This window comes from Suncus etruscus, chromosome 15 (assembly GCF_024139225.1).
Source record: "Suncus etruscus isolate mSunEtr1 chromosome 15, mSunEtr1.pri.cur, whole genome shotgun sequence".
Classification (NCBI taxonomy): Eukaryota; Metazoa; Chordata; class Mammalia; order Eulipotyphla; family Soricidae; genus Suncus; species Suncus etruscus.
The window spans coordinates 13,196,361-13,209,168 of NC_064862.1; the positions used below are offsets into that span (position 1 = coordinate 13,196,361).

A 12,808-nucleotide genomic window follows, 5' to 3' on the forward strand; every position below is an offset into this window, starting at 1 on the left:
AATTCTATTATTTACAAATATGAGTGAGCCTATGGAATGATATTTTAAAAATATGCACAAAATTGGTTCCTCTGCAGTTTGATCATACAGACTCCAATCATCCCCATTTAAGGCTGTGACTTCCACCTAATTTATTCAATTTTTTTTTTTTTTTTTTTTGGTTTTTGGGCCACATCCAGTGACACTCAGGGGTTACTCCTGGCCATGTGCTCAGAAATCGCTCCTGGCTTGGGGGGACCATATGGGACACCAGGGAATCGAACCACTGTCCATCCAAAGCTAGTGCATAGAAGGTAAACACCCTACTTGCGCCACCATTCTGGTCCTGTATTTGTTCAATATTTGATTCCAAACATATTTATTGAATATCTTAATTATTGAATTAACTTATTTATTAAATATCTTATTATTTTATTAAATATCTTTTTGTCCCCCAATTCACAATATAGACCAGGCAAAGGGCCTGGGTTGAGGTATATATGGGGTGCATTTACTGTACCTCCTCTTTCTTTACAGTCAGTGTAAAGAACACAGCCTGTGGTAAGAATTGGGAGGCCTTATCTTTTCTTTTATTTTTTTATTATTTTTTTAATATATATATCCCTCACCAGTGCAACATTCCAATGACCAATATCCCAAGTGTCCTTCCTCCCCACCCCACACTGGCCTGTACTCTAGACAGGCTTTCTACTTCCTTCATTCAGCCACATTTTGTCGTAATAGTTCTCAGCGTAATTATTTCTGTGACTGCACAAAACAATCCCTGTGGTGAGCTTCATGTCAGGAGCTGGACCCTCCACTCTTCCTCTATTTTGTCTCTGAGAATCATTATACAAATGTTCTTCATTTTTCTCAAAACCCATAGATAAGGGAGACCATTCTGTGTTTATCGCTCTTTCTCTGACTTATGCTGAGTAAGCATAATAGATTCCACATACATCCATGTATAGAAAAATTTTATATCTTCATCTCTTCTGATGGCTGCATAATATTCCATTGTGTATATGTACCATAGTTTCTTTAACCATTCATCTATTGAGGGGCATCTAGGCTGTTTCCAGAGTCTGGCTATTGTAAACAACACTGCAATAAATATAGGTGTGAGAAAGGGATTTTTGTATTGTACTTTTGTGTTCCTAGGACATATCCCTAGGAGTGGTATAGCTAGATTGTATGGGAGCTCAACTTCCACCTTTTGGAGAAATCTCCATATCGTTTTCCACAAAGGTTGGACCAGACGACATTCCCACCAGCAGTGAATAAGAGTTCCTTTCTCTCCACATCCCCGCCAGCACTGCTTCTCATTCTTTGTGATGTGTGCCAATCTCTGTGGCGTGAGATGGTACCTCATAGTTGTTTTGATTTGCATCTCCCTGATGATTAGTGATGTGGAGCATTTTTTCATGTGCCTTTTAGCCATTTGTATATCATTTTTGTCAGTGTCTGTTCATTTCTTCTCCCCATTTTTTGATGGGGTTAAATGTTTTTTTCTTGTGAAGTCCTGTCAGTGCCTTGGATATTTTGGATATTAACCCCTTATCTGATAGGTATTGGGTGAATAGATTCTCCCACTTAGTGGGTGGCTCTTGTATTCTGGGCACTATTTTCTTCAAGGTGCAGAAGCTTCTCAGCTTAATATAGTCCCATTTATTTATTTCTGCTTTCACTTGTTTGAGAGTACAATTTCCTCTTTAAAGATACCTTTAGTCTCAATGTCATGGAGTGTTTGACCTACATGTTGTTCTATATACTTTATGTTTCAGGTCTGATATCTAGGTCTTTAATCATTTGGATTTTACCTTTGTACATGATGTTAACTGGAGATCTAAGTTTGCTTTTTTACAAGTGGCTAGCCAGTTGTGCCAACACCACTTATTGAAGAGGCCTTCCCTGTTCTATTTAGGATTTCTTGCACCTTTATCAAAAATTAGGTGACGGTATATCTGGGGAACATTCTCTGAGTACTGAAGCCTATTCTACTGATCTGATTGTCTGTCTTTATTCCATACCATGCTGTTTTAATAACTATTGCTTTGTAATACAGTTTAAATTTGGGATAAGTAATACCTCCCATATTCCTTTTCCCAAGTATTGCTTTAGCTATTTGTGGTTGTTTATTGTTCCAAATAAATTTCAGAAGTGTTTGACCCACTTCTTTGAAAAATGTCATGGGTATCTTTAGAGGGATTGCATTAAATCTGTACAAAGCTTTGGGAGTATTGTCATTTTAATGATATTAATCCTGCCACTCCAAGAGCAGGGTATGGATTTTCATTTCGATGTGTCTTCTTTTATTTCTTGTGGCAGGCTTTGTATAGGTCCTTCACATCTTTAGTCAAGTAGATTCCAAGGTATTTGAGTTTATGTGAGACTAATGTGAATGGGGTTGTTTTCTTAATATCCATTTTTCTCTGTCATTATTGGTGTATAAAAAGGCCATCGATTTCTGTGTATTAATTTTATAGCCTGCTATGTTGCTATGTGCACCTATTGTTTCTAAAAGTTTTTTTATAGAATCTTTAGGAGTTTCTAAGTATAATATTATGTCATCTGCGAACAGTGAGAGCTTGACTTCTTCCTTTCCTTGATATCTGGATTTCCTTGATATCTTTTTTTTGCCTAATCGCTATAGCAAGTACGTCCAGTACTATGTTAAATAGGAGTGGTGAGAGGGGGCAACCTTGTCTTGTACCGAAGTTTAGAGGGAAGGCTTTCAGTTTCTCTCCATTGAGGATAATATTTGCCATTGGCTTGTGATAAATGGACTTGACTTGACTGAGAAAAGTTCCTTTCATTCCCATCTTGCTGAGAGTTTTTATTATTGAATATTTTAATGTTTTACTGAATGTTCTAGGGCTCTATACAAGAGATACTGTACTGAATTCTATTCAGTACAAAATAGTCACTAACATAGGATTTATAATTTAACTGGAAGACAAATATTAAATGAGCATTTAGAAGTTTGATAACTGTTATAATAAGAACGTATGAAATGTTTTTCATGCAAACATTTTTTGTTTTGTTTTTTTTTGGGTTTTTTTGGGTCACTCCCGGCAGTGCTGAGGGGTTACTACTGGCTCTATGCTCAGAAATCACCCAAGCAGGCACAGGGGACCATATGGGATGCCGGGATTCGAACCACAGTCCTTCTGCATGAAAGGCAAATGCCTGACCTCCATGCTATCTCTCTGGCCCCAACAAACATTTCATTTTCTTCTGAATTGCAGGAGGAAAAAAAATCACTAGGTTAAAAATTTATTTTTTTTAGTAATCCAATGGAAATGTAGGAAGTATTTCTATTCAGAAGTAGAAGCAAGTTCCTTGGATTAAATTTTTTTTTCCTTTTTAAATAAGTGGAAACAGACTTCTTAGCAACAGGAATGGTTTCAGGTTAGCTGCTGGTTGATCAAGTCTCGAAAAGTCTACAGTTCTCTTAAGTTTTTTGTGTGTCTAGAGTTTTGATAACACATTTTATGTTATTCATGTCTATGAGATACTTAGAAACTAACCTGAAAGTTGCATTTCTTTTTTTTTTTTTTTTTTTTTTTGTGGTTTTTGGGTCACATCCGGCAGTGCTCAGGGGTTATTCCTGGCTCCAGGCTCAGAAATTGCTCCTGGCAGGCACGGGGGACCATATGGGACGCCGGGATTCAAACCGATGACCTCCTGCATGAAAGGCAAACGCCTTACCTCCAAGCTATCTCTCCGGCCCTGAAAGTTGCATTTCTTAACAATAGGGAGGTTAAATCATACATACAAATTGGTTTCATGAAAGTCTTCAAGAGAGCTTAGTTTTAGTTTATCTGAGATTTCTTTAAATAATGGACAGATGGGGCCGGAGAGATAGCATGGAGGTAAGGCATCTGCCTTGCATGCATAAGGACAGTGATTCAAATCCTGGCATCCCATATGGTCCCCTGAGCCTGCCAGGAGTGATTTCTGAGTGTAGAGCCAGCAATAACCCCTGAATTCTGCCAGGTGTGACCCAAAAAATCAAAACAAAACAAAGAACAAAAATAAATAATTGACAGATTAAATCGCTGAAAGAAGAAATACCTTAGAATATATTATGCTGGGGCTGGAGAGATAGCATGGAGGTAGGGCGTTTGCCTTACAAGCAAAAAGGCGGTGGCTCAAATCCTGGCATCCCATATGGTCCCCTGAGCCTGCCAGGAGTGATTTCTGAGCCTAGAGTCAGGAGTAACCCCTGAGTGCTGCAGGGTGTGACCCAAAAACAAACAAAAAAGGAATATATTATGCTTACAGTTAGTAATAGTAACATATCACAAAAGGAATGCTAACTAACATAAAAAAAATACCCCACAGACTGAGAGAAAATAACAGTCCATTCATTTATGTGAAAAAGAGTTAATAGTCAATATTATAAAGCACATGTAAAACTTAACAAAAAAAACCAACTTCATCAAGTAATGGAAGATGAATAGGAAAAACATCCTTAAAGAAGACAAATAGATGCCTGATAGGTATATGACAAAGTAGTCTGTATCACTTATAATCAGGAAGATACAAATCAGAACAACAATGAGATATCTCACACACCAGTGAAACTGGAACACATAAATAAGAACAAAACAACCAGTGTTGGTATGAATGTGGTTAAAAAGAAACCCTCATACACTGTTGATGGGAATGATGATTGGTTCAACCTCTTTGGAAAGCAATTTGGATGTTTCTCAAAAAACTAAGAATTGAGCAATGCCATTTCTCAGCATCTCAGCATCACCCCAAGGGCCCAAAATATTGTTTCAACAAAACATTTATATTCCTGTGTACATTGCAGCACTATTTACAATAGTCAAAATCAAGTATCCAAGAACAGATGATTGAATAAAGAAATAGTGGCATATATGCACAATAAAATACTAATTAACTATAAGAAAGAAACAAAATCATGACATTTTTTACTCTGTGGATGAACTGGAAAATACCATCTGAATAAAGCCAGTAAGGAGAGGGAACTCCCATATGATCCAGCTATTCCACTCCTAGGGATATACCCTAGGAATACAAAAATACAATTCAAAAATTCTTCTTCACACCTATATTCATTGCAGTGCTATTTACAATAGCCAGACTCTGGAAACAACCAAATGCCCTTCAACAGATTAAGGGCTAAAGAAACGGTGGTACATAAACACAATGAAATATTATGCAGCCGCCAGGAGAGATGAAGTCACAAAAATTTCCTATATGTGGATGTACATGGAATCTATTATGTTGAGTGAGATATGTCAGAGGGAGAGAGATAGACATAGAATAGTCTCACTCATCTATGGGTTTTAGGAAAACTTAAAGACATTACTGTAAGGCCCAGACACAATAGAGTTAAGGGCTGGAAGGGCTGAAAGGACTGGGTCACCATTTGAAGCTCACCACAAAGAGTGGTGAACACTGTTAGGGAAATAACTACACTAACAAATGGCATGACAATATTAAGGAATGAGAGAAGTAGAATGCCTGTCGCGAATACAGACAGGTGAGGGGGAGGAGGGGGTATTGGTGGTGGGAATGTTTCACTGGTGAAGGGAGATGTTCTGTTTATGACTAAAACCCAACTACAAACATGCTTGTAATCATGGTACTTAAATAAAGATTTATATTAAAAATTTTTTTAAAAAAAGGAGAGTGACATATACTGATATACTGATACCTTATATATGGGATATAATGAAGCAGAGCAAGGGAATAACAAGTGGCCAAAGGCAAAAAAAACCCTGAGAACTGGTCTATGATACTGAATTTACCACGATTGAGGGGATTGGAAATGGGGGTGATTGAGTGAGACCCTAAGTTGATTGTAGAGGGAAGCAGAAACTCTGGTAGAGGATATGTTGATATTAGAATATTGTATACAAGAAAACGCTATCATTAACAGTATTGTAAATCACCAACTATATGCATACATATATATGTATATAATTTATAAGAAAACTAAACTAGTGAAAGAATGAATGAATAAATGATTAGGCTAACTCCCAAAAGATTGTGGGTTCAAACTCAATTTAAATATTGCAGTCTAATAGAAAAAGAAGGGCTACATTATTGTCAACGATATGTAAGCCATTATGATTAAAACAAAACTTATATTAAAAAAAAAGAAAATGAGGGGCTGGAGAGATAGCATGGAGGTAAGGCGTTTGCCTTTCATGCAGGAGGTCATCGGTTCGAATCCCGGCGCCCATATGGTCCCCCGTGCCTGCCAGGAGCAATTTCTGAGCCTGGAGCCAGGAATAACCCCTGAGCACTGCCGGGTGTGACTCAAAAAAAAAAAAAAAAAAAAAAAATGAGAAAAAAAAAGAATACAAAAGAGAGATGGATTCTTTTCAAAAGATTAACCTAGAATTATCTTGCAACCGGGGGTTAGCCAAAAAGAATATAAAATTCATGTTTACATACAGAATCCTATAGTACTTAGAAATCCAAATCCTCTTAACTGAGTTTTTTTTCTCCCTCCTTGTCTGCCACCTTAATTCACAGACGAACAGACATTTTTGCAAATCTGTAACTCAAGGTTTCTTTCAACCCTCAGCTTTCTACACATTCCTGGAATATGTGGATTGACTCTGAGATCATTTCAGCTTTTCTGTTGTCTGTATTTCTTCAGATTGACAAGGACAAAATACTGTCCAGACAGTGAAAGTCTTGGGATGATGAGGGATTCTCCAGAATAAATGCTTGCACCTTACTGAAGAAAGGGAAGATCTCATCTCCCAACTCTTGTGTTTTTCTTGTTTTAAATCAGAATTCCTCAGAATGTGTGTCCCCCCACCCCCACCCCATCACTGGGAATGTTTGTGAAAAGCAGACATTTCTGGCTCCCTCCGATTTATCAACCCTAGTGTGGAGGGAGAAAAAGAGAGAAGAGGTGAGAGTGATGTTAGGAATGAAAGTGTCAGTGAAACTTTTTCTTGACGTTCCAGTGGTTCTTCTCTCAGGCTCTGCTCTGAAAGTCTCAGGGATGATTTAAGAAACTACAATGTTTTGGGGCCAGAGAGATAGCATGGAGGTAAGGCATTTGCCTTTCATGCAGAAGGTCATCGGTTCGAATCCTAGTGTCCCACATGGTCCCCCGTGCCTGCCAGGAGCAATTTCTGAGCATGGAGCCAGGAGTATCCCCTGAGCACTGCCGAGTGTGACCCAAAAGCCACAAAAAAAAAAAAAAAAAAAAGAAAAAGAAAAAAAGAAACTACAATGTTTTAACATTCTATGAATTGTACACTAGTATTATTAGAATAAATTCTCATGTATTGCACATATTCAGCTTATACTGAAAGTACAGTATCTTTCTCTTCTACTTTAATCTTCTAAATTCAGTTCAAGGTTAATCCTACAAAATAGATTGATGATAATTACACAAAAATATACTTGAGTTCAGGCACTGTTATAAATACTCTCTACATTTTTATATAATTCACTCCACAGACCTATGAGATAAAGCAAGACTCTTGACATTTTACAGGGGAAGGATACAAGACAGAGATGTCAATTAACTTTCATGTGGTAACACTAAGCAGCAAAGTGTAGCCAACTGGATTCAGGATTGCTCAGGAGAACTTTCTGGGGATTTTTGTTTAGTTTTAGTTTGATTTTGGTTTTGGGGTCACACTTGGAGGTGCTCCCAGCTTATTCCTGGTTCTGTTCTCAGGGCTCACTCTTTTTTTCTTTTTGATTTTTGGATCACATCTGGCAGCACTCAGGGGTTACTCCTGGCTCTATGCTCAGAAATAGCTCCTGGTAGGCTCTGGGGACCATATAGGATGCCGGGATTCGAACCACCGTCCTTCTGCATTTAAGGCAAACGCCTTACAGCTGTACTATCTCTCTGGCCCCTCAGGGCTCACTCTTGAAGAGCTCAGGGCACCAGATGATGTGCCCATAAGAATCTAGGTCAGTCGATTGCAAGGGAAACAACAACCTACCTGCAGTACTATTACTCAAACTCTGCTCAAGAGAATTTTCTATCTGGTGAACCCTAAATGACTTCTTTCATATTTAGTATCTGTCTTAGACTTTTTCATTAAACACTCACATTCTGGTACATGTACCAGATGATCTTGAGTGCCCTTATGTAATTTTATTGACTTGTGTAGTTATAGCCTGGTCTGTGATATCAAAATCCATACACTTGGTAAGTTTTTTGACAGAAATTAATTTTTCCAAGGAGTGACCTGTGCCACCACCTTGATCTTAGACTTTAATACTCTTTTTGTGAGAAAAAGAAAGTTGTAGGCCACCTACAAACCAAGAAAGGCCTCCTTTCCCCATGACTGGATACCCTCCTCATCTCATTGCTTACTACCTTTCTTTTTCCTATACAAATCTCAGCCCCAAGTTCAAAGAGAGAGGAGAGAGGAGAGAGAGAGAGACAGAGACAGAGACAGAGAGACAGAGAGGAGAGAGAGGAGAGAGAGAGAGAAAGAGAGAGAGAGGAGAGAGAGAGGAGTGAGAAAGACAGAGACAGAGACAGAGAGACAGAGAGAGGAGAGAGAGGAGAGAGAGAGAAAGAGAGAGGAGAGAGAGAGGAGTGAGAGAGACACTATAGGGGTTTAGGTGCTTAATGTACACACAACTGACTCTGAATCAATACCTGGCACCCCATATAGTTCCTGTATGGTCTCTTGATTATATTATCCCAACCTCAACCTCAAAATAGTATCAGTACCTTCTAAGGTTGCTAGTTTTGAACCAGTCTACTTTTCTTCCACTAATTTTTTTGTTTTCAGAGGGTTGGTTAGATTCAGGCAGTGATCAAACACTATTCTTGTTTTTGTTCTCAGGAATTGCTCTTAGCATTGCTCAATGTATGCAGTACTGGAGATCAAACCAGTTGTTACTGGATACAAACTCAGTCCTTACATTCTCACCAACTAGCCTTTGGTGGGTTTCATTGGAGATCCAGGGATTGGCCACTGGGCCAAGAGGGCCATGGTTCAATGTGAAGGCCAAAAACTGTGATGCAACGGATTGAACTGGGGTTGGCATCATGCAAGACATGCACCTTATTCCTGGTTCTGTTCTCTCTTCAGCTCTTATATCTCAAGTATTGGCTTTTGAGTGGTAAGCTACCAGAGCTTGGACTGGTAAAAATGTGATAGGGAAAACTCTGGTTTTCTTTTTCTTATTGTTGCTTATGGGTCATACTTGGCAGCAGTCTGTGCTCAGAAATTGGTCCTGGAAAGTTTGGGGACCCATATGGCATGCCAGGGACAAAGCCAGGTAGGCTGTGAGCAAGGCAAATGCACTACTAGCTATGCTGTCACTCCAGCCCTATTTTGGTTAGAGTACACTTTATTTACCCCAAACACAGATCATCCCTGGTTCCTTTGTATCTGTTTGTTTACCACTTGGCTTTACCCCAAAACAGAGATTGTCTTACACATAAACCTGGGGAGGCTATTTGTCCTCACTCCCCACTTGTGGGTAGACTCCGTACTAAATAAGAAATGACAGTACTGGCAGGCAGCTAGCTCTTGATCTGAGGTAGAATATTGACAGACTACATGTGTTTCAACTCTGCCTAATTTCATGCAGTGACTCTGCTTTAGACTTGCTCACCTGGGGTTGGAAATAGGGTGTGTGGGATGATTTTACACTTTCCCATGTCTTATTTGGGCACTGATTTTATCATGAGTACATACCACTTATCATTTCATAGAAATCTAATTATCCCTCAAAGTTCCCATTTTCAAATACTATCAGGGAGGGGGTCAGAGTTATGACCTAAAATTTGAGACAAGGAATACAATCTATGTATGATGATGTTTCCATTTTTTAAATGTATATGCATGCATGTATTCACTGAATCTTTTTTTGGGGGGTCACACTTGGCAGCGTTCAGGGGTTATTCCTGGCTCTACACTCAGAAATCACTCCTGGAAGGATAGGGGGACCATATGAAATGTCGGGATTTGAACCACTGACCTTCTGCGTTCAAGGCAAACACCTTACTTCCATGCTATCTCCCTGGCCCCTCACTGAATCTTCTATAACAACTTTTAGTTTGTTTTAAGGTCATGTCTGGAATGCTGAAGGGTTGCTCCTGGCTCTGCTCTCAGGGATCACTCCTAGCAGGGCTTCGGGAATCATATGAAATGTCAGATACCAAGTTGGAGTTAGCTGCATGCAAGGCAAGTATCCTACCTGCTGTTCTATTTCCACGGCTCCATAACACCCTGATAAAGTCGGTAAAATTGCTATATTATAGATGAGAAAACTGTGAAGCAAAGCTGTCTTTTGTTGGTTTGTTTTTTGGGGGCCACACTCAGTGGTACTCAGGAGCTACTTCTGGCTCTGCACTCAAAAAAGAACCACAAACAAACAAAAACAAAAACCTTTAACCTGCAAAATAAAATATATAAAATAATTTGAGCTGATTTTTTTTTTTTTTTGGTTTTTCAGGCCACACCCATTTGATGCTCAGGGGTTACTCCTGGCTAAGCTCTCAGAAATTGTCCCTGGCTTGGGGGGACCATATGAGACGCCGGGGGATCGAACCAAGGTCCTTCCTTGGCTAGCACTTGCAAAGCAGACACATTACCTCTAGCGCCACCTCTCTGGTCCCTGAGCTGATTTTTTAATCAGAGGTGATGCCTGGATCAATACTACAATGAGCACGTTTTGCAATGCATAGCTTTTCGAAGTGGGGTTTGAAGCAGGACACAGCGACTCTCAACTCCAGAGACATAAGCTTGGGGCTTAGCTTGTTATGACAGTGTTTGCGGAGGTCAAACGTGCCCCCTTTTACAGAGCCTTGCCCCACCACCACCATCCCCAGGGGTGGGGGTGCCCCACTATTTGAGAAGCACTGAGCTAATATAAGAAACATGAACCAGAGAGTTTTTACATCTGGCGCTCGAACTGTGATTAGAACCCTGCATCAAGACAGCATGGTGAGATTCCTGTCCTTGTGTGTGATTTAGACTCTTTTCAGTTACAGTCAGTTCAAAACCTTGGGCTACCACGTGAAGCCATTTTCAAATATGGCGGACACTCCTTCTGGGGGGCAGAAGGGCAGCTGATGAAACAGGGGAGGTGAAGATTTGTATCACTCCCATCGAGGCCCAGGACTGAAACTTTGTTCCAAGAAGCAAAAACTTCCTCAAGCCTCCTCAAAGGCTGATGAAAAGCCTAGATTGGAAATGGAGGAGAAAAAGGACTATTGAAAGTGGACTGATTTTCTGAGAATGACCTTCGGCTTGAATTTGGACTTCGACTTTGAAAATTTCGGACTGGACTTTTAGTTTGAATCACTTTGAACTCGACATCCAGACGCCCCCTGCGGAAAAAGCTGCGGACAAGTTGCGTTGCGGCAGTGGAGCTGGCTTCAACACTCATCCTAAGGCAAAAAAAGCAGCCCAAAGCTCCTAATCAGCCCCAAAGCAGCAGCGCATGCAGCTCGGCTAGGTTCAGCTCGGCTCAGCTCTGCTCTGCTTGGTAAAGCCACGTGAAACAGTGGCATGGAAAAGGCAAAAGCAGCGAGCCTGGCACCCGCCCGCCAGCTCAGAAAGGTGAAACACCGCAAGCGAGCCTGCCTGCAGGGGGCGGAAACTCCATGGCAGTGAAGCCGCGTGGTGAGAGCAGCATGGGACAAAACCAGCATATATATGGACATTTGATTTTAGGTGAAGGAATTTCACAATTGGTGTTGGTAATGGGAAAAAATTAGGTAGTAGTGTAAAAAATTAAAAAAAAGGGGGGGGCAGAGGGTCCCTCTACAATATCCCCAATAGTTACTGTGCCTATGCAGGGGGATAAAGAAAAGGAGAGGAGAAAAAAGCACAAAACAATCATTTTTCCACGTTTATTTATTGACTGATCGATTTTTTTTTGATGTCTTTATTTTGGTGTGGAGATTACGGTTGATGTCTCCAATATTATTTTATTTTATTTTGTCTTGTCTTTCTCTTTTTTTTTTTTTTTAATTTGCACTCAAGCATGATTTGATTTCAGAACCGAGACTATTGTGTGGTGCCTGTCTTTATTGCTGTAGTGCTCACCAGTTATTTAATTCGATATTTTTTCTATATTGTTGTGGTATTTCAATTACCTTTTTCTTTTTTTTTTTTTTTTTGGTTTTTGGGCCACACCCGGCAATGCTCAGGGGTTACTCCTGGCTGTCTGCTCAGAAATAGCTCCTGGCAGGCACGGGGGACCATATGGGACACCTGGATTCGAACCAACCACCTTTGGTCCTGGATCGGCTACTTGCAAGGCAAACGCCGCTGTGCTATCTCTCCGGGCCCTCAATTACCTTTTTCACGTCCTCTCTCAAACTGAGGTTGGAAGCCTCTAGAGGGACTCAGCCCATTTTCAGACTATTTGACTTTTGACTTCTTTTTTTTCCCTCTTATTTTGTACCCCAATCTATTTCTTTTCTTGCCTTCAAACAAAACCACATACCTCGATTTTTCTAGCTCTGCCTCTTAAATAAAGGGGGAAACAAGGAAGGGTTCCAGGACCAAACAGATATGTGATCACTAATAGTAAGCCAGACAAAGAGGGGACCACCTACTCTAGCAGCCCGGGGGGTGATGGTGGAGTATATGGGTTGTAGAAAGGGAACTGCAATGGGGGAGGACATAGTTGGTGATGGGTATTCCCCTGACTCAATGTTAATATGTACCTAAAATACTACTGTGAAAGATATGTAAGCTATTATGGAAAAAGATTGTGTTTTTAATCAGAAACTTTCTTTGACTTACATGGATTATTATATCAATTATATTATATGTTATGTTAGGTCACTATATTATGTTATGTTAGTTTACCTCATTATGTTAATCAATTT

General features: G+C 39.9%; 1 non-coding gene across 1 annotated transcript; it reads right to left on the minus strand.

Moving 5' to 3' along the window:
* Positions 1–424: 424 nt before the first annotated feature.
* On the minus strand, positions 425–557 carry LOC126031922 (small nucleolar RNA SNORA51). Its single transcript, XR_007503729.1, has one exon. It is a non-coding gene; the product is annotated as a small nucleolar RNA SNORA51 (small nucleolar RNA).
* Positions 558–12,808: the final 12,251 nt, after the last annotated feature.